This window comes from Scylla paramamosain, chromosome 31 (genome assembly GCF_035594125.1).
Source record: "Scylla paramamosain isolate STU-SP2022 chromosome 31, ASM3559412v1, whole genome shotgun sequence".
Classification (NCBI taxonomy): Eukaryota; Metazoa; Arthropoda; class Malacostraca; order Decapoda; family Portunidae; genus Scylla; species Scylla paramamosain.
Window position 1 is genome coordinate 3,792,501 of NC_087181.1, and position 7,500 is coordinate 3,800,000.

The window sequence follows — 7,500 nt, forward strand, 5'->3', positions numbered from 1 at the left end:
ACGAATGACCTTCTCTTCTCTCTCGTGACCTTATATTACGTAAAAACACACACACACACACACACACACACACACACACACACACACACACACACACACACACACACACACACACACACACACACACACACAGAAACTTACACGTGCTCTTTTTTTAGTATCTTTCTTTTCTTTTTTATCTCTTTTTTTGCACTCTCTCTCTCTCTCTTTTTTTTTTTTTTTTTTGGGGTGGGGTCCGATCTGCCAAGCTTCAAATTGACCAGTTGACTTGATAAGCGGCAGGAAAACCAACATCGCGGGGAGCTGTTGGCCAAAGAGGACAAGATTGCCTCGTTGCCCGCGATTCCCCCTCCAATTGAAGCCTTCGCGGAGAAGCTATCGCTGACCTCCGCCCCACCCCGCCCTTTGCGCCCCGCCCCGCCCAGCCTCGCCTCCCGCAGCCTCCTCATACAAACACATCCTCTTACTGACGTGGGAAGATGCATGCAAGCATTGTTTGTGTGTGTGTATGTATGTGTGTGTGTGTGTGTGTGTGTGTGTGTGTGTGTGTGTGTGTGTGTGTGTGTGTGTGTGTGTGTGTGTGTGTAGCAGTAGTAGTAGTAGTACTAGTAGTAGTAGCATGGTTTGTGTGGCTGTAGTAGTGGTAGCATGTAGTAACAGTGGTGATGTGGGTGGAAGTGGTAATAACCTGTGTTGTCGTTGTGGTGGTAGTAATGGTGGTATTGTAGCAACAGCAGCAGCAGCAACAGCAGCAGCAGCAGCAGCAGCAGCAGTAGTAGTAGTAGTAGTAGTAGTAGTGTAGTAGTAGTAGTAGTAGTAGTAAAGATAAAATAACAGAATTGCAAATAGTTGAGAAATAGCGATTTTCGTGTGTGTGTGTGTGTGTGTGTGTGTGTGTGTGTGTGTGTGTGTGTGTGTGTGTGTGTGTGTGTGTGTGTGTGGAGTGTCTGTCTGTATGTACAAGTTTACCATCGCGGGAGTGTCAACGTCTCTCTCAAACAAACACTCGTCAAACACTTCCCAAACAGTCACTCCGTCACACACACACACACACACACACACTTGACAATCACTGACAACAAGAGAGGGACATAGGACAAGGCAAAGAACACACTCCCTTTACAACACCTACCTGTTCTGATGCCGGTGTGGCCCTCAGGTGACACCAACGCCCACGCAGGTCAAAGTTCAAAGTTCCCTGTGTCCTTTCCGTGAGCTGACCCTTAGTGGCAATTCACGTCACATGCTTCAGTGGGCCGCCAAGTATAAGGGTTCAGGGTACTGATGATTGCACCTGGGCTGCTTAGTTAAGTGGACAGGTGTGCACGAAAGGCAGGTGTGTGTTGAGCGAGGGCTGGTGCGTCGCGTGGGGGACTGAAGCGGTCTGGGGAAGGTCTGTTCAGCGGCACGGCAGCGGGAGGAGGCGGGAAGAGGCGGGAGGAGCACCTAGGCATGCGTCAAGCTCCCACTCATGGCACCACCACCACCACCACTGCCTCCTTCTCCCTTCTCTCTTCTCTCTCCTCTCCCGGGACGCGCGGACACCACTCCTCGCCTGCCCGCCCACGCACCAACTCCCGTGTGTGTGTGTGTGTGTGTGTGTGTGTGTGTGTGTGTGTGTGTGTGTGTGTGTGTTTGTGGCCACTTTTTCACCGCCCAACACGTCCCCACTTCACTGTCACCACTACTACCACGACCACCTGCACTAGCACCACAGAGCCCAGACACGCACTCGGCGGACGACCACCAGCCTCGCCACACACCACACACTCCTCGCCGCACACTTCACACTCTCCTCACCGCCACTTCACACTTTTCAAGGCCAGCGTTCAGGGTAGCGTCAGGCAATCTCATGTTTCCTCTCTATCTGGTTGGGTTGGGTGGCTCCGCGCTTCACCTTTCTGCACGCGCCGCTCCTTTACCTCTCGCACCCTTTCTCTAGCAGGCGATGGGCGAGGTGTAGCAGTGTAGCAGGATGAAGCAGGGTGTTACAGAGCGCCTCCTCCTCCCACGTCACTTGAAGATAGTCGAGCGTAACTTGGTGTTCTCTCTCTCTCTCTTGGCCCACGCAGCGGATGCACCTGAGGGGAATAGAAATGAACGTACTTGTATAAACGCACAGTCAGAGACACACACTCGCGTACACAAGTAGCTGTCACACACTTACACACACACACACACACACACACACACACACACACACACACACACACACACACACACACACATATACACATGTGAAATACGTAATAACAAGCGCCCTTCGTTCGTTCGTTCGTTGGTTGATCGGTGTGGTAACCTTCAACATCTACCTGTGACTTTTACCTGTCCGCGTACAATCATCACCAGCCTTGAAATGAGATCATAAACAATAATATTTTATGACTCCCAAGAAAAGAAAAGAAAACGGTCGTGGTAATTATTCGTATTTTTACCTTTTTTTTTTTTTTTTTGTTCTTTTTTTTGGTTATTAAGTGAAACGTTGACACCGTTTCATTTTATTCCTGTTACTTTTGCTCTCTCTCTCTCTCTCTCTCTCTCTCTCTCTCTCTCTCTCTCTCTCTCTCTCTCTCTCTCTCTCTCTCTAGGTACTCTTCTATAATAACTATTAATCTACTACACGGGCACGTACACATGAACTTAGTGCTTGCACACACCAACACACACACAACACACACACACATACACACACAGAAAGAGAGAGAGAGAGAGAGAGAGAGAGAGAGAGAGAGAGAGAGAGAGAGAGAGAGAGAGAGAGAGAGAGAGCCAGCTAGAGAGAGCCAGCGAGAGAGAGAGAGAGAGAGAGAGAGAGAGAGAGAGAGAGAGAGAGAGAGAGAGAGAGAGAGAGAGAGAGAGAGAGAGAGAGAGAGAGAGAGAGAGAGAGAGAGAGAGAGAGAGAGAGAGAGAGAGAGAGAGAGAGAGAGAGAGAGAGAGAGAGAGAGAGAGGATACAATGACCTAATATTTAGAGAGGAAAAGTGAATGTAAACAAACAATTAGCATAAAAAAAAACAATAAGATAAAGAAGAATAGACGGGAAGAGAAGAGGAGCTTCGTCAAGGCGAAAGAAAAAAAAGCAACACACACACACACACACACACACACACACACACACACACACACACACATAACTACGTACACACGCACACTAAAAGGTTAATGGGAGTGTGCGTTTTAGGGTCACACACACACACACACACACACACACACACACACACACACACGGACACGAAAAACGCACATCACATAATTCATACAACATACGCGCAGGTTTTCAAGAAGTTGGACTCTCTCTCTCTCTCTCTCTCTCTCTCTCTCTCTCTCTCTCTCTCTCTCTCTCTCTCTCTCTCTCTCTCTCTCTCTCTCTCTCATATGGATAATACGGATGTTAACAAGCAGGAGGACGTGGACAGTCAAAATTATGGGAGGAGGAGGAAGAAGAGGAGGAGGAGGAGGAGGAGGAGGAGGAGGAGGAGGAGGAGGAGGAGGAGGAGGAGGAGGAGGAGGAGTGCCACTGAGAGGAGCATTACACACTGATGACGTCACGAAGAAGCGTAATTTTAGCGTGCCACTTAGCTGTCTATATCCTGTAAGGAGGAGGAGGAGGAGGAGGAGGAGGATGAGGAAGAGGTTGGTTTGAGAGGGTGACCCGAGGCCTCGAACATCTGGATATGAACATGAGGTGCGCACCGATCGTTTGTCTCTCTCTCTCTCTCTCTCTCTCTCTCTCTCTCTCTCTCTCTCAAGTGTTTTCTTGTACCTGTCAACTTTTACAATTTTTTCACGCTTCTTTTTAACTCTCTCTCTCTCTCTCTCTCTCTCTCTCTCTCTCTCTCTCTCTCTCTCTCTCTCTCTCTCTCTCTCTCTCTTGTTTAGCCAATGTTTACGTCGTATGTAAATGAAAACATAATAAAATAATAAAATTGAATACACATAAGTACACATAAATGCACTACCTACACACACACACACACACACACACACACACACACACACACACACACACACACACATAAACAAATATAAATAACACAGCCATTCGAAATAACACAAATCCACACACACACACGACGCAACACATTAACACACACACACACACACACACACACACGACGTAACACATCCACACACACACACACACACACACGACATAACACATCCACACACACACACACACACACGACATAACACATCCACACACACACACACACGACGTAACACATCCACACACACACACACACACACACACACACGACGTAACACATCCACACACATACGAAGTAACTCACACATACACACACACACACACCGTACTTCACCACCACCACCACCACCACCACCACCAACACAAACCACACCCGCACCCACACAAACATACCCTCCCGTCACCCCGAAGGCTCACAGCACACTGGCACATCTCATCCTGCCTTGCCTTGTCTTCCCCTGCCGGGGCTCGAGGTTGGCCGGGCGCTCGACGCTAACCAATCCTCGACTCGCTGCCCCCAATCCTCAGCCAATCAGCTCTCGAGTCTTCCGGATAGAGAACTGACAGTCACTTGAGAGGTGAGTAACGAGAGGCTCTTCAGTACTCATGAATCAGTTAAGGCTGAGTCCGCTGAATTTTTGGGTTTGGAGTCTAGACTGGCTTAAGGGAGAGAAAGAGGGAGTGGTGGTGGGTAGGAGAGGGCAGGTAGTAAAAAGATATGTGAAAGAAAGGGAGAAAGTAGTGAAAGACAGGTAGGGAAGAGTGAGAGAAAGACAGCAGGGGGGAGCACACACACACACACACACACACACACACACACACACACACACACACACACACACACACACACACACACACACCAAAAGAGAGAGAGAGAGAGAGAGAGAGAGAGAGAGAGAGAGAGAGAGAGAGAGAGAGAGAGAGAGAACCAGACAAACAGATGGACAAGGGACTGCAAAACCTCTTCCTTACCAAAAAGAAAATATAAATCAAATTAAATTAAATAAAACAAATAAAAAGTAAAAAAAAAAAAAATGAGAGAATAGACAAAAAACAAAACAAAACAAAACAAAACAAAACAGGACATATCACAGGAAATTCTGCCAATCACTCTTAATCAAGTTTGTCACAAGAGACGATATTTCCCTTAGACACTCGAGAGGCTTACGTCCTTCGAGGCATTTCTCAGAGACCAGTTATGTATAGGTTTCATCTGCTTGTATGGATTGAGGGGCGCCCTTTAGCCCTATCTATCGTTAAGGCAAGGAGGCTCTTCCCTTATCTCCCTACACAGCAATCAACCCCATTAATACCACTGATAGTTACTAAGAGATACAATTACAATGGGGGTCTTATGGCCTTTTATCACTCTAATAGACTCGTAATCTTCTTATTTGGTGGTTAATATAGACGATCAAATAATCTCACTAACAGGCATCATAAATTCCTTCATTGCTTAGATACTGACCCACTTTATATTGTAGGCAATGATGCATGTTCTTATAAATACTTCGTCTCCATTACTTTTAATAGATTCTTGTGGAAGTTATTAGATTTTGAAGACAATGATCCATATTCTTATAAATGCTTGATCTCAATTGCTTTTAGATAGGTTTTCGTGGAAATTATTAAGATTTCGAAGACAATGATCTATGTTCTTATAAATGCCGAATGCTTTTAAGCAGGTTTTTGTGGATGTTGTTAGAATTTTCAAGATAATGACCCATATTCTTAAATCCCTCATCTCCACTTCTTTAAACAGATGATGTGTAAGTTATCAGGATTCTCAAGGGTGTTTTCATGATTCTGGTGAAAGCTTAACAAGAATTCTTCATCGTCACCGGAGAAAATAGAAATGAGAGCTCAACTAAACAATAAATCAATCAGTCCCGATGAAAAAGCAAAGTGTTTAAGAATACAGGCCAATATCACATGATGTTAGTCAGAATAGCGTAAGTATACATGTCCATTTTCCTACACTTTTCATTGTTCCTGTGATACTTAGACAAGAATCGTGTGCCATCAAAGCAGCATCCATTTAATATTCTTTTGTGGCCTTTGAAATTAATCTTAATGAGAAAAAATATGTGTAAGAAAATAGGCAATAACTGTACTGGATAAGGAACCAAAGATGATTTTTAACTCTATGACCATGAAAAGTATCATTCTAAACACAAGAGGGAGGTTTCAAGACGCTGCTCCTCTTGGTTTGCAATATTCCATTTGGTTCTTCTTCTGGGACTTGCACCTTCAGTGGACATCTTCATTTTTTTTTTTTTTTAGCTATTTCGTTGCATTTGCCCGATTTCCTCTTACAAGAAAAATGCAAATCTATTAATGACATCACGATTCTGATGCCATGGCAGTAAAAGAATTAAATCTTATTGAATGTCTATACATTATCTACGCAGTGCTCTCGATAAATAGCATTTTTTGATTGATTGGTTGAGAGAGAGAGAGAGAGAGAGAGAGAGAGAGAGAGAGAGAGAGAGAGAGAGAGAGAGAGAGAGAGAGAGACTTAGGAACAGAAACAGAGTCGCAGTATCTGGAAAATTGATTACTATGAAAATGAACCGTCAGAATGAGGTTGAAATGAATGTGCAGGTAATTTGTTAGGTTAGGTTAGGTTAGGTTAGGAAAGGTTAGGTTAGGTCTTTGGTGTCTGAACTGTTTGAATGAGGATGTCTTGTGAGCGTGAACACCTAAATAAACGCGCAGGTAACTTGTTAGTTTAGGTAAGGTTAGGTTTACAGGAAATGCTTTGGTGTCTGAACCATTTAAATGACGTTGTCTAAAAAAAAAAAAAAAAAACGCCTGAGTAAACGCGCAGTAGACTTGTTTTCATTTGAATGTTTAAATTCTGTGTCTGTCTCTGTCTGTCTGTCTGTCTGAGAAGGAAAAATATATCCTGACAAACGGACAGGCAGACAGAAAAATAAGCAAACAACAAGATATATTTCCAATGCTTCTTCCTTACAAAAAAAAATAATAATAAATGAATAAACAGAATAAAAAGAAATATAATCTCTCTCTCTCTCTCTCTCTCTCTCTCTCTCTCTCTCTCTCTCTCTCTCTCTCTCTCTCTCTCTCTCTGTTTGCTTTGCATGGCGTGTGTGTGCTTTCAGATTGTTTGAAGATGTAACAACCGTTCTTCCTTTCCTGCTTGGTGAAAGATAAAGTGAAGACAGACAGACGGACAGACGAACGGACAGACAGACAAGGGCAGACAAACAGACAGACAGACTTGAATGCAAAAATAACAAACTGAAACAAAGAAAGGACAAAAACAGAGATTGTCATATATATATATATATATATATATATATATATATATATATATATATATATATATATATATATATATATATAGAGAGAGAGAGAGAGAGAGAGAGAGAGAGAGAGAGAGAGAGAGAGAGAGAGAGAGAGAGAGAGAGAGAGAGAGAGAGAGAGAGAGAGAGAGCAGAGAAACAAAGAACGAAAGAAAATAGAAGGAAAAGGAAAAAAAAACACAAAACG

At 44.2% G+C, this 7,500-nt stretch overlaps 1 protein-coding gene across 3 annotated transcripts in view; it reads right to left on the minus strand.

Annotated features, from left to right (window-relative positions):
• Positions 1 to 7,500, minus strand: part of LOC135116384 (BMP-binding endothelial regulator protein-like) — a 157,404-nt gene that overhangs the window by 132,071 nt on the left and 17,833 nt on the right. Inside the window, exons 2-3 of one of the 3 annotated variants that reach the window (XM_064033813.1) lie at positions 4,432 to 4,529; positions 1,133 to 2,081 (exon numbers count right to left, since the gene is read on the minus strand). The gene's annotated coding sequence lies outside the window, so the exon portion shown is untranslated. Of the gene's footprint in view, positions 1 to 1,132; positions 2,082 to 4,377; positions 4,530 to 7,500 lie in introns of all 3 variants that reach the window. The other 2 variants (XM_064033811.1, XM_064033810.1) reach the window with 2 other exon arrangements.